Source organism: Nerophis lumbriciformis, linkage group LG30 (assembly GCF_033978685.3).
Source record: "Nerophis lumbriciformis linkage group LG30, RoL_Nlum_v2.1, whole genome shotgun sequence".
NCBI lineage: Eukaryota > Metazoa > Chordata > Actinopteri > Syngnathiformes > Syngnathidae > Nerophis > Nerophis lumbriciformis.
The window spans coordinates 14,646,970-14,673,900 of NC_084577.2; positions in this window are offsets into that span (position 1 = coordinate 14,646,970).

Consider the following 26,931-nt stretch of genomic DNA (forward strand, 5'->3'; position numbering starts at 1 on the left):
ATTAGGGATGTCCGATAATATCGGGCTACCGATATTATCGTCCGATAAATGCTTTAAAATGTAATATCGGAAATTATCGGTATCGGTTTCATAATTATCGGTATCGGTTTCAAAGTACAATGTATAACGTTTTAAAACGCCGCTGTGTACACGGACGTAGGGAGAGGTACAGAGTGCCAATAAACCTTAAAGGCAATTCCTTTGCGTGCGTGCCGTCCGGGTCACATAATATCTACCGGCTGTTCTCATCACGAATTAATGCAAGGCATACTTGATCAAAAGCCATACAGGTCACACTGAGGGTGACCGTATGAATAAGTTTAACACTGTTACAAATATGCGCCACACTGTGAACCCACACCAAACAAGAATGACAAACACATTTTGGGAGAACATCCGCACCGTAACACAACATAATATACTCTAGCCTTTGAATAGCCCCCTTTCTTTTTAGACCAGTTGATCTGCCGTTTCTTTTCTTTTCTTCTCTGCTCCCACCTATCCCTGTGGAGGGGGAGACACACAGGTCCGGTGGCCATTGGATGGGGTGCTGGCTGTCCGGGGTCGGGACCCGGGGTGGACCGCTCGCCTGTGTATCAGTTGGGAACATCTCTGCGCTGCTGACGCGTCTCCGCTCGTTATGGTTTCCTGCTGACCCCACTGTGGACTGGACTCTTACTGTTATGCTGGATCCACTATGGACTTTACTCTCACAATATTATGTTAGACCCACTCGACATCCATTGCACTCGGTCTCCCCTAGAGGGGGGGGGGGGGGGGGGGGGGGGGGGTACCCACATATGCGGTTCTCTCCAAGGTTTCTCATAGTCATTCACATCGACGTCCCACTGGGGTGAGTTTTTCCTTGCCCTTATGTGGGCTCTGTACCGAGGATGACGTTGTGGCTTGTGCAGCCCTTTGAGACACTTGTGATTTAGGGCTATATAAATAAACATTGATTGATTGATTGATTGATAAACACAACAGAACAAATACCCAGAATCCCTTGCAGTACTAACTCTTCCGGGATGCTACAATATCAAATCAAACAAAGCACCAATATGATTCAGTTTAAGAGACTGTTCAAACTACCAGTGTTCACAAAGTACACAGAACAAGAATTATGATGAACATCTTGAACCCTTTTTCTTTTCCTTTTTTTTTATTTTTTATTGAGACAGATTATTTATGTATTTAATATGTGTTTGCTTACTATGGTATATTATGTATCTATTATGTATTTGTTCACTGTTCTGTTACTGTAAATCCAAAGTGTTGACACAAGTAAATAATGGATCTAAACTGTCACATTGTCAATGCCAAAGTCTAACCGTGCCATCAAATATGAGAGTTAAGAAATTAAAGACTGAATGTTGGCCAACCTCAATATCCCGAAGTCCTCCGGTACCAATTCACCGGTGTTAACGTACCGGTTAAATTGTGAAAGGTGCCCATTCCTACTCTTTTGATTTTCAATTTTATTCAAAATGATTAAAATTCCACACCACTGATGAAATGATTCGGGATCAAACCCCAAACCCCCATCCCTGGGTCGGCGGGTCTGTCAGCGAGATGTTTTAACAAGATGGATAGGTTAAATCTGTAGCTCTTTGAAGTCTGTGTTAAAAAATCCTTTGCACACAGACTTTGGGGCCTCTTTGTACTCGCCCTGACTGTCAGATGCGTGATTTGTGCGTCTGCCTCGCTGACAAGCTGATGTCGGTCAACAAAAGCTCCCGTTCGGTCACTATGACAGCTCTTGCAGAATTGAGCGCTCCCTCCTGAGATCATGCATCAGCTCCACACTGGGGCTTGCACTCCAAATCGGAAAGTGCTGAAGCCAGTGAAACTCGCAGTAGGATATTGTTTGCCGTGAAACAAGATCCCAATATTTTTTTTTTTACATATTTGTCTTTCGAAAGCTTTTAAGTACTCACAGCTTTCAAGTGTTAACAAAATGTTTTAGAGTCACTGAAGCACAACAGACTGACAAAACAAAACTGAGAAAACTAGGATGCTCCCCTGAGGCCTGTCAGAATCTAAACCTGTTATTAGATATCAACCTGTGCAAAGACTCTCTTAATATTTCTCTTTCTCTTTTATTGACCTGCCGACAAGCCGATTCAGTGAGAAAAAAAAAAGAAAAAAAAGCACAGTACCCATTAACAACACAAGACTAGGAGTATCACTTTTAGAATAGACTGAGAGGAGAAGTATTGCGGAAAGAGATTATTCTAGATTGTACCTAATGTCATGACTTGTTCTTTTATCTTCTTTTGACTTATTTTTTGCTTAAATTCATTCTAATTTCTGGTTATCGTTTTTATATTGATGTTATCTTGATTGTGTATGCACCTTCTCTCATATTTTATTCATTATGGTACTTTTTCGTCACTTAGAATATCGTTTGTCTTTGGTACACTAACGTGTATATCGTAGGCCATTGGTTCTTTGTTTTATTTTTGCAAAAAATATATATCTCTTTTTATTTTGTTCTTTTTTTATCTTTGGTATGAACAGTATTATGTAAAATCCAAGTTATATTTTTTTTTTTTTTTTTTGGTTGTTGCTATTTTTGTATTACAAAAATTTTATTATTGATCATGTTGTACTGCATTGTATTTTTTGGTTTTGTGATTGTGTGATGTTTTTTAGTCTCCACTGCCATGTAGACTAATGGAGATCCTTCATCCTTCGTGTGTTCATTCATAGTTTTGATGCTTTTAGTGACAATCTACAATGTAAATAGTCATGAAAATAAAGAAAACACATTGAATGAGGAGAAGGTGTGTCCAAACTTTTGGCTTGTACTGTACATGATGTAAGTATATATGTAATGTAGTAACAGGCACATTTATAATAACATGTAATATTTACGTATTTTGATAATTTTAAGCATATGTGGCGCATTAATTTCAAAAACGCATCACAGCCTTGGCTTTTTTTCCCCTCAACATTACTGATTATTACTCAATGCAGACTTCATGAGAGCCAACAAACATAATAAAACATCACTTACTGTACAAGGTCTGCTGCCATTAGGATGCCGACTGCTAGGACATTAATATGTTCCCACTCCGATGAAGAATGACACATAATTCTCACTAAAAGGGGATGGAACCAAACGTCTTCATGTCGTTCTCGACATTACCGGGTATAAATTGGCTGTCATAAGTGTACCAATTTGTCGGAACACGTCCTCATCCTTCTAATATCCAGGTGAGAGGCATGATTTAAGATATACAATAAACTTGTACTAGCAAGGAAGCGAGTAAGCAGCTGATCAACATTGGCAGTCAAGCTGCTGATCACGGCTTTTTAATAACAATATTTCTAATACATGGTTAATATTCAAGTCATGAAATGTAAATAGAGTATTATTGGCACTTTTTGGATGGTTATTAATTGGGTTTTATGGGCGAAATAGAAGACTCAGCTCTAAGTGGACATTTATTTATGTTTATTTAGGGGTTAAAATGCTTTTTTTTTTTAAATAATAATGTCGTCATGTCTTACATAATGATTGTGAACGATTCCAAAAAAAAGTGCAGTTCCCCTTTAAAGGGGAACATTATCACAATTTCAGAAGGGGTAAAACCATTAAAAATCAGTTCCCAGTGGCTTATTTTATTTTTCGAAGTTTTTTTCAAAATGTTACCCATCACACAATATCCCTAAAAAAAGCTTCAAAGTGCCTGATTTTAACCATCGTTATATACACCCATTTTCCTGTGACGTCACATAGTGATTATACTTGCCAACCCTCCCGGATTTTCCGGGAGACTGCCGAAATTCAGCGCCTCTCCCGAAAACCTCTCGGGACAAATTTTCTCCCGAAAATCTCCCGAAATTCAGGCGGAGCTGGAGGCCACGCCCCCTCCAACTCCATGCGGACCTGAGTCACGTGTTGACAGCCTGTTCACACGTTCGCTTTCCCACAATATAAACAGCTAATGATCGAGGGCGAGTTCTTGGTTTCTTATGTGGGTTTATTGTTAGGCAGTTTCATTAACGTCCTCCCAGCGTGGCAACAACACACAACAACAGCAGTCAAGTCTTTGTCTACCGTAAAGCAGTTCGTCTGCCGTAAACAGCAATGTTGTGACACTTTTAAACAGGACAATACTGCCATCTACTGTACATGCATATGTGACCCACCCATAATGTGTCACATTTTTGTGTTGATTTTATTATTTTATTTTGTGGTTTGAATTCGTTTTTGGAGCTGTCATTACACATTTATCAGTATTCACATTGGTCAGTAGGGGGCAGTAGGGCGTTTCTTCCCAATTGAATGCTATCACCTGCAGACCGGAAGTGTCTTGTCATTCTGATGAGCGCGACCAGTCTGTGAACAATTGAAACGTCCTGTGTGCTTTTTCCTCCTGTATAACAGGTTAGTTTTGGTGAATCAACTCACTGAATAATATCCATGTGATCTTTATAAGTTTAAGTACATATTCTGATGGTGGAGCCTAACTCTAAAGTGTTTGTGAGTTGTAGTTTGTATTTGTGAATGAATCCAGTGCACAGCTGCAGTAATCAATACAAAAAGGCGACGTGAGTGCGCAATGTTTATATAGGAACTTCTGATCCTAATTCAGACTCCCAAATTAGAGCTCCCGTTTTCTTATTGATTTTATAATGTATATTTGTATAATGTGTGTGTTCTGAAATAGTGACAGAAAGGATGGACAATTCAACCCTTAAATCAACAATGAGTAGATGAGTGTTATGTGTGTGTATATGTGTAATTAAATGAACACTGAAATTCAAGTATTTATTTAATTTATTTATATATATATATATATATATTTATATATTAATATATATATGTAATAAAATATATATATATATATATATATATATATATATATATATATATATATATATATATATATATATATATATATATATATATATATATATATATATATATATATATATAGCTAGAATTCACTGAAAGTCAAATATTTCTTATATATATATATCTTAACCACGCCCCCAACCACGCCCCCGACCACGCCCCCCACCCCCCACCTCCCGAAATCTGAGGTCTCAAGGTTGGCAAGTATGCATAGTGATGCCAACACAAACAAACATGGCGGATAGAACAGCAAGGAATAGCGAGATTAGCTCGGATTCAGCGATTCAACAGATTACGCATGTATTGAAACGGATGGTTGTAGTGTGGAGGCAGGTAGCGAAAACGAAATTGAAGAAGAAACTGAAGCTATTGAGCCATATCGGTTTGAACCGTATGCAAGCGAAACCAACGAAAACGACACGACAGCCAGCGACACGGGAGAAAGCGAGGACGAATTTGGCGATCGCCTTCTAACCAACGATTGGTATGTGTTTGTTTGGCATTAAAGGAAACTAACAACTATGAACTAGGTTTACAGCATATGAAATACATTTGGCAACAACATGCACTTTGAGAGTGCAGACAGCCCAGTTTTCATCAATTAATATATTCTGTAGACATACACTCATCCGCTCTCTTTTCCTGAAAGCTGATCTGTCCAGTCAAGTTGGAAATGCATCTGCTTTGAGTGTCGCAGGATATCCACACATTCTTGCCATTTTTGTCATAGCATAGCTTTTGTCGGTAAAGTGTGCGGAACAAACGTCCAATTTCTTGCCACTTTCGCATCTTTGGGCCACTGGTGCAACTTGAATCCGTCCCTGTTCGTGTTGTTACACCCTCCGACAACACACCGACGAGGCATGATGTCTCCAAGGTACGGAAAACAGTCGAAAAAACGGAAAATAACAGAGCTGATTTGACTCGGTGTTTGAGAAAATGGCGGATTGCTTCCCGATGTTGTGACGTCATCACTCCGAGAGAGAATAATAGAAAGGCGTTTAATTCGCCAAAATTCACCCATTTAGAGTTTGGAAATCGGTTAAAAAAATAGATGGTCTTTTTTCTGCAACATCAAGGTATATATTGACGCTTACATAGGTCTGGTGATAATGTTCCGCTTTAAGACCTTTAGTATATCAGGATGCGGAATTATTGAAATATGGAATGAATTAACCACAGAAGTACTAATATGATTTAGTTTAAGAAACTGTTCAACTGTTCATTTATATTTTCTCTATAAATGATGTGATAATGTTCATCAGTCACTAAAGTAAATAAACTAAACCTTTTATGATCATCTGCTATTCAGAGATCAGAAGAAAATTGTAATTGCCGTTATGTAAAATATATCAGCAACATAAGGCTACTAAGTTGGTTTATTCTATCAGAACTATTACCCTTTAATGACTTTGTTCGATAAAATGTACTTTCTGGTTGGGCAGGCAGGGTATCAGCGGGGTCTTAAAAAAAATCCAAAATCCAGTCATTTTAATTTGAGGCCTTAAAATGTCAAAAATTACATTATCTCCAAATCTCATAAAATGTCTTGAATATGATTTGGGAAGGCCTTTAAAATGTGAAACAGTTGTCCCTTGTGTTTTGCAGTTGACTACCAAGTAGGAGTCAGTCAATGACAAATCCAATATTTCCATGGCTAGAGCATAAACAACTGTATACAACCTTCTAAATGTGTTTGTCAACGTTATAAGAGCCCTCTTGACATGCAATTAGTTCCCTTCATACTTTTTCAATCCAATACAGAAGGGATTCATATGGCCCCATTTCTGGGTGGACCTGGCGTGAGAGGAAGAGTGGGGGTGTAATCATTTTGCAACGCAGTCTGCTGAAAATGATGGAAAGCGCCACTTTACATAGCAACTGATGCTGTGGTCAAAGTTAGAATTGCCACAAAATACATTCTACTGCCGTCTGGCGACTAAAGTAGAATTGGTCACACTTCAAGTTGTCGAGTAAGTGGAGACGAATCGAGCCATATAGATCCCCTTCCTACTAGGGTTGTACGGTATACCGGTGTTAGTATAATACCGTGATACTAATGAATCGTATACGGTACTGTACCGCCTCTGAAAAGTATTGGTCCGCCATCCCCCCGAGCCCCCGTCGTCGTCACGTCGTGTCATTGCCGGTTTACGAGCAGACGAGCATGTTCGGCGGCACACAATCACGGAGTACTTACAAGCAGACACAGTGTGTAGACAGAAAAGGGAGAACGGACGCATTTTGGCTTAATAACTAATGATAAAGGTGAAGTTATAACACTGAAACGCCCTCAGGAAGAGGTGCTATAAGACATGGCTAGCTAGCTAGCGACTAAAGTCCAGCCCCAGTCGGCAGTGTTGTAGCTACTTCTAAATCACTAATCCTGGTCTCGATGGTGACAAATGAAGTAAGTTTCTTACAAGTATCATCCCTGCTGGACGAGGAATAGCTAAACATGCTTCACTACACACCGTAGCTCACCGGCGTCCAAATGTAAACAAACGCCATTGGGGTAGCTCCACCTAACAGCCACTGTAATGATACCAAGTACAGTCGCGTATCTAGTCGATACTACTATGGTTACGTCAATCATTTTTGGCATCACATCTTCTTTCGTTTTATAAAATGTTTTATTATGTTTATAAACTTAGAATTAATGTCCCTGGACACATGAGGACTTTGAATATGACCAATGTATGATCCTGTAACTACTTGGTATCGGATTGATACTCAAATTTGTGGTATCGTCCAAAATTAATGTAAAGTATCCAAACAACAGAAGAATAAGTGATTATTACATTTTAACAGAGGTGTAGACAGAACATGTTAAAAGAGAAAGTAAGCAGATATTAACAGTAAATGAACAAGTAGATTAAAAATTCATTTTCTACCACTTGTCCTTAATAATTTTGACAAAATAATAGAATGGAAAATGACACAATATGTTACTACATATGTCAGCAGACTAAATTAGGAGCCTTTGTTTGCTTACTTACTACTGAAAGACAAGTTGTCTTGTATGTTCACTTTTGTATTTAAGGACAAACTTGCAATAAGAAACATATGCATACTTAACAACCCTCCCGAATTTTCCGGGAGACTCACGAATTTCAGCGCCTCTCCCGAAAATCTCCTGGGACAACCATACTCCAGAATTTCTCCCGATTTCCAGCCGGACTTAAGGCACGCCCCCTCCAGATCTGTGCGGACCTGAGTGAGGACAGCCTGTCGTCACGTCCGCTTGGCCAACCAAAAAGTAACCACAGAACACTATACCGTGTAGTGTTCTGTGGTTACTTTTTGGTTGGCCAACGGTTTACGTTGTATCGCGCACCCTAACGGCAAGTGTGGGAGTCGGTTCTGAAGTATGAAGTAAAGAGACGTAACTTTGTCACCTCGCCTGGTTATTGACTCCAAACCAGAATATTACACTGCCCATACCTACGCTCCTTCAAAGGCTGTGCTACTGGCTGCAAAGCATTGCACTTTCAAATACAACAATGAGTAGAGAGGACGGTTATGTGTGAATATGTGTAAATAAATGAACACTAAAATTCAAGTATTTATTTTAATTATATGTATATATATATAATAAAATACATATATATATATATATATATATATATATATATATATATATATATATATATATATATATATATATATATATATATATATATATATAAATATATATATATATATATATATATATAAATATATATAAATAAAATAAATACTTGACTTTCAGTGAATTCTAGCTCTATATATATATATATTTATATATATATATATATATATATATATATAGTATTTATTTTATTTATATATATATATATATATATATATAAGAAATACTAGAATTTCAGTGAATTCTAGCTATAAATATACTCCTCCCCCCTTAACCCCGCCCCCAGCCCCGCCCACTGCGACCCCACCCACCTCAAACCCCCCCAATCTCCCGAATTTGGAGGTCTCAAGGTTGGCAAGTATGAACATGTGTTTAATGTACCCTAAGATTTTTTGTTAGAATAAAGCCAATAATGCAATTTTTTGTGGTCCCCTTTATTTAGGAAAGTACCGAAAAGTATCAAAATAATTTTGGTACCGGTACCAAAATATTGGTTTCGGGACAACACTACTTTCTACTGTATAGTAATGCTGCTTGAGGCTATGCCAATAAGTGGCTATGATACTGAACGGTGAACTCTGATTGGTTTGATCTCCTCTCGTGGCCAATACTACTATAATATTTATCATTTTAGTTTTTAGCTATGTTTATGCTCGAACATGCTTGATTTTGGTAATAAATGCTGTACAATATGCAAAAAAAAAATTAACAAAAATGATGGTAAAGCTGCAATATTTGAAGCACAATGTAGCAAGGGACAACTGTATCACATTGACAATATGAGAGTGAAAAGTAGACTAATATACAGTAATGGTAGGGGAAACACTATAAAGTCACAAATCTAGCAATATAATTGAATGTATTAGTATCACAATATGATAGCCTTGTTCAGTCTTTATCTATATTCATTACAATTAGATTAAAACGGCAGGATTATTTTAATAGCACAGAGACAATAACTGGCTTGCACAAAAGAATGCAGCCTGCTGCCTCCGGATGCAACATCTTCGAAGCTGTATGGGAAAGAGCCGAGCAAGGGTTAATGCATTTGAAATAAATCAATTGAAATGTTTTAAGCATTAGAATTATTTTTGTGTGCCATCAGCTGGGGGTGAAAGGTGACGGATGAAAAGGGAGAGAGGTTTTGGATGGGGGATGCATTCATCACCCACGCGAAACGTGAATCATATGACACTCATCCCTCACGGCTCATATTGACGATGAGTGATTCACTTCTGTTTTAGACTCCAGTTAGGCTCCATGCAGCCTTACTCTTTTTTTTTTTTTTTGTGATGGTTAATTTTTTTGAATTAAAAATATATATCAAAATGATCATAAAACTGTCATGATCGATGATCATTTCTTGTATTATTTCCAGTCCGGTGTTCCTATTTTTTGTTCCACTTCCTGTTTGGCTCTTTTTGCCCTTGTCTGAGGGCTGGCTTCCAGAGCTGTTCCTGGTTGCCAATCAAGATGCTTCTCATGCCAGCCCTGTCTACTGGATAGGCCGTGTTGCTTTGTGCTTCATGCGCCTTTTTACTCTATGTGCACTTCTCAGCTGCACATCTTTTGTTTGGTGTGTTACCTGCGTTTTCTTTAATAAAGAGGGCTTCTTCATGCACTTGCCTGCCGTCTTTGCATCCCGGGGTCCAAACACCAGAATGTAAAAAAAATTCAAAACAAGTTACAGGTGACAAAAGCTCCTCTTGGCTGCTGACATAAGTGAGTAAGCCGGAAATGGCCTAAAAAATGTTTTCTGAATTAATTATTTAAAAAAATGTGCACTCCAAATTGGTATAATTTACATTTGAATCAATACTACTGCCAAACTGGTACTTAAAATATGAAATATAGTTTCTGTTAAAAAAAAACAATACCTTTCTATTTTCATGGAGTTTGTGACATTTGAGTAGAAAAAGCTAACAAATAAAATACTTCTACAATATACAAAACCCAAAACCAGTGAAGTTGGCACGTTGTGTTATTCGTAAATAAAAACAGAATATAATGATCTGTAAATCCTTTTTAACTTATATTCAATTGAATAGACTGCAAAGACAAGATATTTAATGTTCAAACTTTTTTTTTTTGCAAATAATCATTAACTTAGAATTTAATGGCAGCAACACATTGCAAAAAAGTTTGCACAGAGGCATTTTTACCACTGTGTTACATGGCCTTTCCTTTTAACAATACTCAGTAAACGTTTGGGAACTGAGGAGACCATTTTTTTAAGCTTTCAGGTGGAATTTTTTCTCATTCTTGCTTGATGTACAGCTTAAGTTGTTCAACAGTCCGGGGTCTGCATTGTGGTATTTTAGGCTTCATAATGCGGCACACATTTTCAATGGGAGACAGGCCTGGACTACAGGCAGGCCAGTCTAGTACCCGCACTCTTTTACTAAGAAGCCACGCTGTTGCTTGGCATTTTCTTGCTGAAATACGCAAAGCAGTTTGTTCCTATCACGATCCGGATGGTTCTTTTCCTCTTTGTTTCGGAGGACACGACGTCCACACGTTTGTGGGTGTTGTTGATAAAAGGCTTTCGCTTTGCATAGTAGAGTTTTAACTTGCACTTACAGATGTAGCGACAAACTGTAGTTACTGACAATGGTTTTCTGAAGTGTTCCAGAGCCCATGTGGTGATATCCTTTACACACCGATGAACACAATAGGACACCTTTGGGATGAGAGACAGACCTTCTCGACCAACATCAGTGTGTGACCTCACCAATGCGCTTTTGGAAGAATGGTCGAAAATTCCTATAAACACACTCCGCAACCTTGTGGACAGCCTTCCTAGAAGAGTTGAAGCTGTAATAGCTGCAAAAGGTGGACCGACATCATATTGAACCCTATGGGTTAGGAATGGGATGGCACTTCAAGTTCATATGTGAGTCAAGGCAGGTGGCCAAATACTTTTGGCAATATAGTGTAGCTTAACAAGCCAAAATGACCCCAGTCGCCGCCTAGTGTACGAGAGGCACACTGCGCATGGCCAACAGTCGCGTTCGAGGTCTTCTCAAAGTAAAACTGGCCAATTTAGTGCATAGTGAGATCTTTATCTCCAACTCATTCAGCCTTAGTCTGATCTGCACATCAACAACCAGATTAAGGCAGAAAGCCAGCGAAGAAGAAATAAATTACAAATGCTCAAAGCAAACAGAGCTGAAGATATTGACTCATTTTTTTACTCATTCATTCCACCGTCTCCTATCTCCACACGGCCTCTCCCTGCATGCTCTCGCCTCCGTTATTCCATTTGTTCCCCTCCTCATGCCGGCACCCTGCTCATCCCTCCTTTTTTTTTTCCGCTGGCACTCCACACCATCGAGGCTGCTTGCCAGCATCCCGGTCCTCTTGAATCCGATCCAATATGTCGGTCAGGGGTGGACACCATGCGAGGTACCACCAATCCAACGGGAGACAAAAGAAGCTAATTGATTCACCCTTGAGCTCTTAGAAATGGGCCAAATCAGCTTTATTAGGGCAATCATGGCTGGCATGATGTGCAAGGTCAGAGACTATATGGGAATGGATAAGATATTTAGTTTAGACACATTTTAAAAGGATAATGGTTAATATGGAATGTTTTTATTTTATTTATAAATATGTATTAAATTTGGCAGTGTGACCTTTTTCTATTGTAGTTATGCAACAAGAATATTAAATCCTTGTTATGAGCTATTGGAAGTGGCACTAAAGATCTTTCTGCAATAGAAGAACTGAATGCTTTAAAATGTGATATCGGAAATTATCGGTATCGGTTTCAAAAAGTAAAATGTATGACTTTTTAAAACGCCGCTGTACGGAGTGGTACACAGATGTAGGGAGAAGTACAGAGCGCCAATAAACCTTGAAGGCTCTGCCTTTGCGTGCCGGCCAAATCACATAATATCTACGGCTTTTCACACACACACAAGTGAATGCCATCCATACTTGTTCAACAGCCATACAGGTCACACTGAGGGTGGCCGTATAAACAACTTTAACACTGTTACAAATATGCGCCACACTGTGAACCCACACCGAACATCCGCACCGTAACACAACATAAACACAACAGAACAAATACCCAGAACCTCTTGCAGCACTAACTCTTTAAGCCCCCCTAACCCCGCCCACCTCAACCTCCTCATGCTCTCTCAGGGAGAGCATGTCCCAAATTCCAAGCCACTGTTTTGAAGCATGTTAAAAAAAATAATGCACTTTGTGACTTCAATAATAAATATGGCAGTGCCATGTTGGCATTTTTTTTCCATAACTTGAGTTGATTTATTTTGGAAAACTTTTTTACATTGTTTAATGCATCCAGCGGGGCATCACAACAAAATTAGGCATAATAATGTGTTAATTCCACGACTGTATATATCGGTATCAGTTGATATCGGAATCGGTAATTAAGAGTTGGACAATATCGGAATATCGGATATCGGCAAAAAAGCCATTATCGGACATCTCTAATTGGTATATATGTTCTTATCCTGGTGTTTGTGTGAATGCATGAAGGTGAGCTTTGATGACGTTAGGACGTCTGTGTTGAGTGAACAGTGAAGTGTTCCATGCTACCAGAAGGAATTAACCAATTTTTGCATTTTTGTTAGGGGTTGTAGGTAGTTCTACACGTTCCTAATTTCATTTATAGAATGTTTTCACAATTACGTTTTTTTTAATTACTGATAGATTTAGGTTAAATTAAAAAAATATTTACAAAAGCCCAGGTTATGATCAAGTGGCCCCTCTGGTGGCTGTGGCCCTAAACAACTACAAACCCGGTTTCCATATGAGTTGGGAAATTGTGTTAGATGTAAATATAAACAGAATACAATGATTTGCAAATCATTTTCAACCCATATTCAGTTGAATATGCTACAAAGACAACATATTTGATGTTCAAACTGATAAAAAAAAATGTTTTGCAAATAATCATTAACTTTAGAATTTGATGCCAGCAACACGTGACAAAGAAGTTGGGAAAGGTGGCAATAAATACTGATAAAGTTGAGGAATGCTCATCAAACACTTATTTGGAACATCCCACAGGTGAACAGTCTAATTGGGAACAGGTGGGTGCCATGATTGGGTATAAAAGTAGATTCCATGAAATGCTAAGTCATTCACAAACAAGGAGGGGGCGAGGGTCACCACTTTGTCAACAAATGCGTGAGCAAATTGTTGAACAGTTTAAGAAAAACCTTTCTCAACCAGCTATTGCAAGGAATCTAGGGATTTCACTATCTAGGGTCCGTAATATCATCAAAGCGTTCAGAGAATCTGGAGAAATCACTGCACGTAAGCAGCTAAGCCCGTGACCTTCGATCCCTCAGGCTGTACTGCATCAACAAGCGACATCAGTGTGTAAAAGATATCACCACATGGGCTCAGGAACACTTCAGAAATCCACTGTCTGTAACTACAGTTGGTCGTTACATCTGTAAGTGCAAGTTAAAACTCTCCTATGCAAGGCAAAAACCGTTTATCAACAACACCCAGAAACGCCGTCGACTTCGCTGGGCCTGAGCTCATCTAAGATGGACTGATACAAAGTGAAAAGTGTTCTGTGGTCTGACGAGTCCACATTTCAAATTGTTTTTGGAAACTGTGGACGTCGTGTCCTCCGGACCAAAGAGGAAAAGAACCATCCGGATTGTTATAGGCGCAAAGTTGAAAAGCTAGTATCTGTGATGGTATGGGGGTGTATTAGTGCCCAATACATGGGTGACTTACACATATGTGAAGGCGCCATTAATGCTGAAAGGTACATACAGCTTTTGGAGCAACATATGTTGCCATCCAAGCAACGTTACCATGGACGCCCCTGCTTATTTCAGCAAGACAATGCCAAGCCATGTGTTACATCAACGTGGCTTCATAGTAAAAGAGTGCGGGTACTAGACTGGCCTGCCTGTAGTCCAGACCTGTCTCCCATTGAAAATGTGTGGCGCATTATGAAGCCTAAAATACCCCAACGGAGACCCCCGGACTGTTGAACAACTTAAGCTGTACTTTAAGCAAGAATGGGAAAGAATTCCACCTGAAAAGCTTAAAAAATGTGTCTCCTCAGTTCCCAAACGTTTACTGAGTGTTGTTAAAAGGAAAGGCCATGTAGCACAGTGGTGAACATGCCCTTTCCCAACTACTTTGGCACGTGTTGCAGCCATGAAATTCTAAGTTAATTATTATTTGCAAAATAAAATACATTTTATGAGTTTGAACATCCAATATCTTGTCTTTGTAGTACATTCAGTTAAATATGGGTTGAAAATGATTTGCAAATCATTGTATTCCGTTTATACTTACATCTAACCCATTTTCCCAACTCATATGGAAATGGGGTTTGTACATAGAGGAGGGGTGTCAAACGTACAGCCCGAGGGCCGGATCAGGCCAGCGAACAGGTTTTATCTCGGCCGCGCGATGAGTTTGCTAAGTATAAAATGAACCTGAAATTTTTGAATGAAAGAAAAAGCTGTTCTAAATGTGTCCACTGGATGTCGCAATAGCAATTATGTGTATCTTTATAGATGATGCAAAATATGTACAAAATAAACCACATGATGTTAGTACATCAGTCGAGGAAAATGATCAAACTACATAAATAACATACTGTAATTTGATTTTGATATAATTTTTTTATCTTGATAGATTGAAAATGAACACCAATGAGTTGACTGATGAAGATTATCACATCATTTATTAAAAAAATATAAATAACGACAAATAAAGTATATATACTATTAACCGCAACAGGTAACTGTAAAAAAACAAAACAAAACAAAAACATTATGATTTGTACATTTTCAGAATGTGCTTGATTTATTTTTAACCAAAGAAAACAATCTGAAGTTGTCTTTATTTTTAAGTTATCGTACTGTGATTTTACCAGTCCGGCCCAATTGGGAGTAGATTTTTCTCCATGTGGCCCCCAATCTAAAATGAGTTTGACACCCCTGACATATAGCGTTAATGCAATAGGTGGCCCTGTCTGAACGGAAGGCACCGGACACCATTGGATTTAGTCAATGGAAGCACTTTGACCTGAGATCTCACAATGCATGATGTAATGCATGACGTCCTTGGCTCCAGATCTACCTTCCTGGACACCCCACGTCTTGACCTCGCAGGTAAGCACAAACTTTTCTCAACAAAATGTGTGAGAAAAATAATAATGTTTAAAAAAAAAAAAAAAAGCAGGACCAAACAAGTGAGGAGACATCTCTGAGGTGTGTACGCCTGACCTGGTATGTTGCGCCATCTAGTGGCTGCAAACAAAGACACAACCAGTCTATAACATGCAATACTGCTATAATGCTGTTCTAAAAACATAAAAAAGCAGATGCATTTCTGCTTATAGAGGGAAAAATTATGTTTTTTGGGGTTTTTTTTACTATTAATGTCAAAGGTCTGTGATGTGACATTTACAGTATTTGGCCTTCATTATTATAATTGTGTTCCACAAATGTACATATATTACAGCGGTGTCAAGCGCATCTTTATTGAGGGCAGACTTGCAGTTAAGCCTGCCCTCAGAGGACCGCTTGTTACAGTGTATATAATATATGAACAGAAATGTAAAAGTATTTGCCTCATGATATTATGACACAACTGCCTATGCCAGGGGTCGGCAACCCAAAATGTTGAAAGAGCCATAATGGACCAAAAATACCAAAAAATATATCTGTGGAGCCGCAAAAAATTAAAAGCCTTAAATAAGTGTTATAATGAAGGCAACACATGATATAAGTGTCTATATCAGCTATATTAGCCTACTATCAAAATGACTTGAAAAGTCTCATATAAGTGTTAAAATGAAGACAACACATGATGTAAGTGTCTATACCAGCTATATTAGCCTACTATCAAAATGACTTTAAAAGTCTTATATAAGTGTTATAATGAAGACAATACATGAAGTAAGTGTTTATTTCAGCTATATTAGCCTACTATCAAAATGACTTTAAAAGTCTTATATAAGTGTTATAATGAAGACAATACATGATGTAAGTGTCTATATCAGCTATATTAGCTTACTATCAAAACGACTTCAAAAGTCTCATATAAGTGTTAAAATGAAGACAACACATGATGTAAGTGTCTATACCAGCTATATTAGCCTACTATCAAAATGACTTTAAAAGTCTTATATTAGTGTTATAATGAAGACAATGCATGATGTATGTGTCTATATCAGCTATATTAGCCTACTATCAAAATGACTTTAAAAATCTTATATAAGTGTTATAATGAAAACAATGCATGAAGTAAGTGTTTATTTCAGCTATATTAGCCTACTATCAAAATGACTTTAAAAGTCTCATATAAGTGTTAAAATGAAGACAACACATGATGTAAGTGTCTATATCAGCTATATTAACCTACTATCAAAATGACTGTAAAAGTCTTATATAAGTGTTATAATGAAGACAATACATGATGTAAGTGTCCATATCAGCTATATTAGCCTACTATCAAAATGACTTTAAAAGTCTTATATAAGTGTTATAATGAAGACAATACATTAAGTAAGTGTTTATTTCAGCTATATTAGCCTACTATCAAAATGACTTTAAAAGTCTTATATAAGTGTTCAAATGAAGACAACACATGATGTAAGTGCCTATATCAGCTATATTAGCCTACTATCAAAATGACTTTAAAAGTCTTATATAAGTATTATAATGAAGACAACACATGATGTAAGTGTCTATATTATATATATATATTAAAGTTAAAGTACCAATGATTGTCACACACACACTAGGTGTGGCGAAATGATTCTCTGCATTTGACCTATCACCCTTGATCACCCCCTGTGAGGTGAGGGGAGCAGTGAGCAGCAGCGGTGGCCGCGCCCGGTAATCATTTTTGGTGATTTATCCCCCAATTCCAACCTTTGATGCTGAGTGCCAAGCAGAGAGGGAATGGGTCCCATTTTTATAGTCTTTGGTATGACTCGGCCGGGGTTTGAACTCAGCCTACTATCAAAATGACTTTGTTGTTGTCAAGTTCTTAATTCCATTGCTCTTTTTAAATCCATGCGCCCTCAGGCTAAAGGTGAGCCATGGTTAAATGACGTAACGTAACGTCTTCATGAGAGACTCGTGGAAAGAGTATCAGTACATTCTGAGGGTAGAAAAGGACAAACACTTTTCTGACATAATTACAAGTAATTTAAACAACCCTCGTGTTTTATTTATTACATTTTAAATGTTCCCCAATCCACATGCTTGGAAGCTTCGCCAGAGGTCTGTGGAAAATGTCTTCACTATATTATCGATAAGGTTAAAACAATTAGGGCGAACATTTTTCTCCCATTTTTTGACCCTTCTATTCTTGCCACCTGTCCATTCACCTTCCAACAGTTTGAGCCGCTGTCCCTGTCCTCGCTCAACAAAATTGTATCACAGCTCAAACCTGCAGCATGTTCCGCGGACTTAATGCCACCTCATCTGTTCAAAGACGACTGGGATGTCATCGCCCCCCATGTCCAATAAATAATTAACAGCAGTCTTGCTTCAGGGTCTGTTCCAAATTATTTTAAGCAAGCTGTTGTGGAACATCTGCTTAAAGGCCTACTGAAATGAAATTGTTTTATTTAAACGGGGATAGCAGATCCATTCTATGTGTCATACTTGATCATTTTGCGATATTGCCATATTTTTGCTGAAAGGATTTAGTATAGAACAACGACGATAAAGTTTGCAACTTTTGGTCGCTGATAAAAAAAAGCCTTGCCTGTAGCGGAAGTAGCGTGACGTCACAAGTTGAAAGTCTCCTCACATTTCCCCATTGTTTACACCAGCAGCGAGAGCGATTGGGACTGAGAAAGCGACGATTACCCCATTAATTTGAGCCAGGATGAAAGATTTGTGGATGAGGAACGTGAGAGTGAAGGATTAGAGTGCAGTGCAGGACGCATCTTTTTTCGCTCTGACCGTAACTTAGGTACTCATTGGATACCACACTCTCTCCTTTTTCTATTGTGGATCACGGATTTGTATTTTAAACCACCTCGGATACTATATCCTCTTGAAAATGAGAGCCGAGAACGAGAAATGGACATTCACAGTGACTTTTATCTCCACGACAATACATCGGTGAAGCACTGTAGCTACGGAGCTAACGTGATAGCATCGGGCTTAACTGCAGATAGAAACAAAAGAAATAAACCCCTGACTGGAAGGATAGACAGAAGATCAACAATTCTATTAAACCATGGACCTGTAACTACACGGTTAATGCTTTCCAGCCTGGCGAAGCTTAACAATGCTGTTGCTAACGACGCCATTGAAGCTAACTTAGCTACGGGACTCGACAGAGCTATGATAAAAACATTAGCATTCCACCTACGCCAACCCTCATATGCTCATCAACACCGAAGCTCACCTGCGTTCCAGCGATCGACGGAGCGACGAAGGACTTCACCCGATCATCGATGCGGTCGGCGGCTAGCGTCGGATAGTGCGTCTGCTATCCAAGTCAAAGTCCTCCTGGGTGTGTTGCTGTAGCCAGACGCTAATACACCGATCGCATCTACAGCTTTCTTCTTTGCAGTCTCCATTGTTCATTAAACAAATTGCAAAAGATTCACCAACACAGATGTCCAGAATACTGTGGAATTTTGCGATGAAAACTGAGCTTTTTATATTGGATACAATGGCGTCCCAATACTTCCGTTTCAACCATCGACGCCACACGCATATGTCATCATACCTAGACGTTTTCAACCGGAAGTTTCGCAGGAAATTTAAAATTGCACTTTATAAGTTAACCCGGCCGTATTGGCATGTGTTGCAATGTTAAGATTTCATCGTGGTCGGTAGTAGTGGGTTTCAGTAGGCCTTTAAGAAGCCAAACTTAGATCCCTCTATTTTATCAATTTTTATACCCATTTCGAAGTTTCTTTTTATTTCAAAGATTTTAAAGAGAGCGGTGCTTTTACAATTACAGACGTATCTTGATTTGCATGCTATTATTTGTTTTTCAATCCGGTTTAAAAGCCTTTCATAGCACCGAATCTGCACTTTTAAGGGTTTTTAACGACCTTTTAATATCCACTGATTCTGGCAATACTGCCATTTTAATTCTTCTAGATCAAACTGCTGCATTTGACACAGTAGATCACACAACTCTTGTTAGTCACTCAGAACAATGTGTGGGTTTAAAAGGCACACCCTTGAAATGGTTCAGGTCATATCTGACAAACGGAGCTTTTAAAATCCAAATTAATGATTCTGCTTTTATGTGGTGTCCCTCAGGGTTCAATCCTAGGACCAATCCTGTTTTCAGTATACATCCTGGCCATTTAACACATTAAAAAAATATATAACATATCGTCTAATCTTTATGCTGATGATACGCAAATCTATGTCCCTTTTAAAAAAGAGACAGGTTTAAAATCACTTTTAAATTGTCTTGAAGACATAAACTTTCTAAACTTAAATGTTATTTGACTCAAAAGTAGAACAGAATGCTCCCCCCAGTGACCTGGACCGCCTGATGTCTTATTTAATACCCACAGTCACAAATATTGCTTTTAAATTCAACAATGATTTTAAATTGGAACAGCAGATTAACTCTGTTTTATCATCTAAGACTTTTAGCAAAAATTAAATCAGTTTTATCTTTTAACGACTTTGAGCGGGTAATCCATTCTTTCATTTCATCACCTTTGGACTACTGCAACTCCCTCTACGTTGGACTGAACTAGGCCTCAATCGCTCGGTTGTGGTTAGTCCAGAATGCTGCTGCTCGCCTTTTAACTGGCACTAAAAACATGAACACATTACCCCCATTTTAACATCTCTTCACTGGCTCCCAGTTCATTTTAGAATTCATTTAAAAATATTGTATGATCTCTTAACGGATTAGCACCACAATATATGTCAGACCTTTTTAAAAATGTACACCCCCACTAGGTCTCTGAGGTCAGCTGATCAGTTTTTTCTTGTCGTCCCAAAAACCTGTTTAAAATCCAGAGGGGATCGTGCATTTTTTGCTGTGGCTCCAAAACCTTGGAACAATATACCTCTTGCTATTCGGATGACTCCCTCTTTAAAAAGTTATAAATCACGTCTTAAAACATATTTTTACTCTTTGGCTTTCAAACCAGCATGAGAGATGTGTGCTTTTAGTGTCCATCCATCCATTTCGACCGCTTATTCCCTTTGGGGTCGCGGGGGGCGCTGGAGCCTATCTCAGCTACTGATTTTAGTGTATTTTATTTTATTTTGTATTTATTATTTTATAGTTAAATGTTTTATATTACTGACTCTCCTAGTTTGTATGTATTAACTCCTGTGCAGCACTTTGTGAAACCGTTATTGTTTTTCTTTTTAAATGTGTTATATAAATAAAGTGGTTTGGATTGGAGTGTATATATATATATATATATATATATATATATATATATATATATATATATATATATATATGTGGCCCAGGCCTTGAGTTTGACTATTTCAAATAATAATGGAAATGTAATGTTTTGAGTGCCTATGACATTTTTTTTTCCTGCTCTTGTGACAAATATGTCATGACAGGCTTTTCAATTTTCATAATGTTACAGCTATTATTTCTCTATCATGTTTTACATTATATGAAGCCACTCAGAACATATAATAACAGTAGAATTGTAATATTTGACACCCCAATGATGCATGAGAATTGCTGAATGGTTTTGAATTTACATGTTTTATGTAAAATTTAATTAATGTTATGCCTGACTCAGTTTTGAAACACCTACTTGTGAGTGAACGGTCTGTACTATTACTGTTTGACCTCTGAACTCTCAGTTTCAATCATGAATAGGGTTTATGATTTTCTGTTAAGGACTTTGCGTGGGGTCATCTACCTTGAACCAGAACAGTGACAGCAAATCTTCAATAACAGTCCCTGAAGTGATCCTCCACTCGCCATAACGTCTCTCTTGTGTAATAATGCACTTAAGTATTTTTCAGTAGATTGTTTATGTCCTCTGATAAACAGTAACTCACACTTTAGCAGCTGCTTGTCTTATGCAAGAAAATCAAACTACCTAATGCACCAGACGCTGTAGTTAAATGTGACTGTAGAGGTTGCCCTATAGTGGGTTCCTCGGACCACCACACACTGCCACGAGAGCCCGGATCAGGGGTACAACACTGTTTTATTTTCTTCAAATAGTGCAAGGTTTTTGCTTTCCAGCAAAATGTATTTTTCTACGTCGTTGACTCTCTCTCTCTCTCTCTGGCTCCCACTCCTACTCCAACCCTGTGTCTCGTCCTGGCTGCTGCTAATAAAGGTGACAGGTGATTAGATAACAAGGCCCACCTGGGCCATCTACTCACCTGTCGCTGTCTTCGAGGCCGGTCCTTGCACACCCCGTTCCGCGGCAGGCCCGCAGACCACGCCCCTCTCTACAGTGACATTATACATTTCCATTTGAAAAATGAGGAGTTGGTGATTATGTCTCCGTGATATTTCATTGTGTACGACTGCAAAATAATCCGCCGTGGGGCCAAAGAAAATTGTGAGTTCCAGCACATTGATAAAAGAGGTAAAAAACCAGTGACGTGAGGTGAGGTTCATGGCTGGTGAGGCACTGACTTCATCACAGTCAGATTTACAAACATATAAACCCTAAAGAGTATCTTATTCACCATTTGATTGGCAGCAGTTAAAGGGTTATGTTTAAAAGCTCATACCAGCATTCTTCCCTGCTTGGCACTCAGCATCAAGGGTTGGAATTGGGGGTTAAATCACCAAAAATGATTCCCAGGCGCGGTGCCGCTGCTGCCCACTGCTCCCCTCACCTCCCAGGGGGTGAACAAGGGGATGGGTCAAATGCAGACGACAAATTTCACCACACCTAGTGTGTGTGTGACAATCATTGGTACTTTAACTTAACTTTAACTTTACACATACAAACTGTAGCACACAAAAAAGCACATTTAATTAAAAAAACGTTATTATGGTCTTACCTTTACTTAGAAATTAAGTCCATGCGCCGCAACTAAAGCCCTCACTTAAACTTTCTACGTGCAAGATTGAATCTATTTAAAAAAGTGTAACCAAGGGTTTATAAATGTCGCCTATACTGTATGAAACTACAAAATAACAAACACGGAGGCTCCAGTTTACTCGAGGACCACTTTATTTACCTTCTTTCAAAAACCTCCGCAACGTGACATCACTTCCGCTCTTAGCGCCTTCAAAATAAGAGCTCAAGGCATATACTGTATAACAGCGCATAACAGGAGCTTAACATCAAAAAGAGGAAAACCCATAAAAATAGGTTACAAAAGTTATTTAATAAGAAGTCAAAAAGTGCAAAAACAATAATGTTCGTGTTGGAGGAGTTGTGAATTAGTTACACCTGCAGTCTGCAGGTGTACCTAATGTTGTGTCCCTGCAGTCATTCACAACTCCTCCAACACCAACATTATTGTTTTTGCACTTTTTGGCTTCTTATGAAATTATTTTTTTAAATAGATTCAATCTTGCACGTGGAAAGTTTAAGTGTGGGCTTTAGTTGATATAACAATTCTACGGCGGGGGTGCAGGAGGCGGGGCTACTGGAGCCTCAGCCAGTGCGCCTTTTGCAGCCGTTTTATGATCGCTCAGCACAAGAAATACGTTACACACATACAGTTGTTGACAAAATACACTGTACATTATATACCTCAGCTAACTAAACTATGGAAATGTATAATATAATTCATATAGCAATACAGTCTCACTGCACAGCAGGCCAGCAGTTAGCCGAGTCCGGAATGCATGTTGAGGCACTGAGTGACTGTCATGTCTGTGTGATCATGTTTTTGTTTTGGTCATGTTCGTTTTGGGTTTTGGACTTTTTGTGCACTTTTGTTTTGTCACCATAGCAACCATTAGTTTTCACCTGTCACGTCACGCACCTGTTTCACGTTTTGAGTCACGCACCTGCTTTCACTAATCATGTCCATAGTATTTAAGTTCATTCTTTTCAGTTTGTCGTTCTGACGACCTCCCCATATATGCTTCTGCACACTCTCCACACCCTTATGATCCTTGCTGCTCTTTTTTCATGCCGGTTCCATGCCAAGTAAGTTTTTGTTTATCAAGCCACAGTTAATGTTTTGTTTAATTGTTCATAGTTTCCGCCACTGTGCGTGCTTTTCATTTGTACTTTTTTTGCTATAGTCTTTTGGTTTCATAGTTTATTCTCCGCCACTGTGCGCGCTTTTGGTTTGTACTTTTTTTTATACAGGTAAAAGCCAGTAAATTAGAATATTTTGAAAAACTTGATTTATTTCAGTAATTGCATTCAAAAGGTGTAACTTGTACATTATATTTATTCATTGCACACAGACTGATGCATTCAAATGTTTATTTCATTTAATTTTGATGATTTGAAGTGGCAACAAATGAAAATCCAAAATTCCGTGTGTCACAAAATTAGAATATTGTGTAAGGCTAATACAAAAAAGGGATTTTTAGAAATGTTGGCCAACTGAAAAGTATGAAAATGAAAAATATGAGCATGTACAATACTCAATACTTGGTTGGAGCTCCTTTTGCCTCAATTACTGCGTTAATGCGGCGTGGCATGGAGTCGATGAGTTTCTGGCACTGCTCAGGTGTTATGAGAGCCCAGGTTGCTCTGATAGTGGCCTTCAACTCTTCTGCGTTTTTGGGTCTGGCATTCTGCATCTTCCTTTTCACAATACCCCACAGATTTTCTATGGGGCTAAGGTCAGGGGAGTTGGCGGGCCAATTTAGAACAGAAATACCATGGTCCGTAAACCAGGCACGGGTAGATTTTGCGCTGTGTGCAGGCGCCAAGTCCTGTTGGAACTTGAAATCTCCATCTCCATAGAGCAGGTCAGCAGCAGGAAGCAGGAAGTGCTCTAAAACTTGCTGGTAGACGGCTGCGTTGACCCTGGATCTCAGGAAACAGAGTGGACCGACACCAGCTGGACTGCTGCTGAGTGGTCCAAAGTCATGTTTTCTGACGAAAGCAAATTTTGCATTTCCTTTGGAAATCGAGGTCCCAGAGTCTGGAGGAAGACAGGAGAGGCACAGGATCCACGTTGCCTGAAGTCTAGTGTAAAGTTTCCACCATCAGTGATGGTTTGGGGTGCCATGTCATCTGCTGGTGTCGGTCCACTCTGTTTCCTGAGATCCAGGGTCAACGCAGCCGTCTACCAGCAAGTTTTAGAGCACTTCATGCTTCCTGCTGCTGACCTGCTCTATGGAGATGGAGATTTCAAGTTCCAACAGGACTTGGCGCCTGCACACAGCGCAAAATCTACCCGTGCCTGGTTTACGGACCATGGTATTTCTGTTCTAAATTGGCCCGCCAACTCCCCTGACCTTAGCCCCATAGAAAATCTGTGGGGTATTGTGAAAAGGAAGATGCAGAATGCCAGACCCAAAAACGCAGAAGAGTTGAAGGCCACTATCAGAGCAACCTGGGCTCTCATAACACCTGAGCAGTGCCAGAAACTCATCGACTCCATGCCACGCCGCATTAACGCAGTAATTGAGGCAAAAGGAGCTCCAACCAAGTATTGAGTATTGTACATGCTCATATTTTTCATTTTCATACTTTTCAGTTGGCCAACATTTCTAAAAATCCCTTTTTTGTATTAGCCTTACACAATATTCTAATTTTGTGACACACGGAATTTTGGATTTTCATTTTTTGCCACTTCAAATCATCAAAATTAAATGAAATAAACATTTGAATGCATCAGTCTGTGTGCAATGAATACATATAATGTACAAGTTACACCTTTTGAATGCAATTACTGAAATAAATCAAGTTTTTCAAAATATTCTAATTTACTGGCTTTTACCTGTATATTAAATAAATCATGTACCTTAATTCCCGTCTCGCCCGAGCCAACTTTCCGTTGCATCCTGGAAAAGCAAACTCCCAAGATCAAGTCGTGACAGTGACGTGCCTCAACTGGCTGCTGATCACCGCACCGTCTCTTCTCAGTATTTGAACGGCAAATGTGAAAATTCAGCGATTTTGAATAAAAATAATCTAAAACTGGTGAAGTTAAATGGAAAATAACTTTATAGTATAATCACTGGATACATATAACAATTTAATTTGTTCTTTTTCTTTTTACATTTTTTTTCTTTCCATGACGGCAGGTGAGGCCCTGCCTCACCTGCCTCTAGTGACTGCACGTCACTGTAAAAAACACTTAAGAATTACACAAGAAACTTGTAGCAAAATGCAAAGGTGGCATCCTCATGGCTCTTTCCTCCCACTCTGCTCATCACCATCTTCACCAACAAGTTTTCAATAAAGGTAGGAGTGGTGTTAACTTTCCATGTATCTATTTACGTCATCTTCATTTATTTGTGTTTCAAATTGGGGTGCACTACAAATATGGGCTGATAAAGCCGATACAAAAAAAGCTCCAATGAGGCGGGATTACCCATACTTTGCTGTAGGTGGGTTAGGGTAAGAAAATCAGGGCCGCAATCAGAGTGTTTAGGCCATGGGCCGGCACTGGGCAAACCCTTTGGAACATATTACTCAGGAAAACCAAGGTTCCATTTTGATAACTACTGTGCGCACCAGAAGCACGACCAAAGAAAGTCCACAGAGAACTTGTACGTATCTTAAGGAAAAAAATGTTGCCATTAGGGGAGGTCACAGCACATTTGCCGTGATACTGATGTGTATTTCTGGTCCTTTCATCCTCGTTCGGACAGAAGGGTGACATGGTAGTGTCGGTGACGCTTTACTGAACTAAAAGTTGCTTTATTACAAGCGAGCGTCATTATATAGGACTGCAGTTCCTGGAAGAGGTCAGGTCAAGAAAATGAGGCACTTCTAGTTCGGAGAAGCCAAACTATCAGTTTTTATATTAGTCCTTGTTGTCTCTGTGTGTGTGCTAAGTCAGGAGAGCGCATCCTGACCATAAAATGAGAAGTTTGTGTGTAAGTGTCTGAAAAACAACTGCTCTAAGTCATAACCTAAACGTTGGCGTTGGGCTGAACATGTAGTCTCTTCTCAAGGATAGGGCTATCACTTTTGCAATCCAAAATCCCAATTAGGGCCTCTTTCCTACGAGAAGTGATCCAATCCACCTGTGAATATCAAACTAAGGGGCCTTATCTTATTATGTGCTCAAACTGAAATACCACTATTTAATTAAACTTGATTGTTTGCTTTCTCCAAGATGAATATAAACATTCACCATATGCAAAACATAATCTGAGTTTAATAATTCACTTCAATACCTTCTGAGTTAAAAACGCTTAATAATTCAGATACCCTTGGAGATTAGTTCAGCACTTTCCCTTGAACCCAATTCATTCGATCTGTCAACTTTTACTCTACTGCAGGTGCATGCAGAGACAGTCACCAAACTGTGAAACAGGTCATGAATTATTTGTTCTGCTGACAAAAAGCATGTGTATTATTGTGAAGGAAAACATTCTAGAG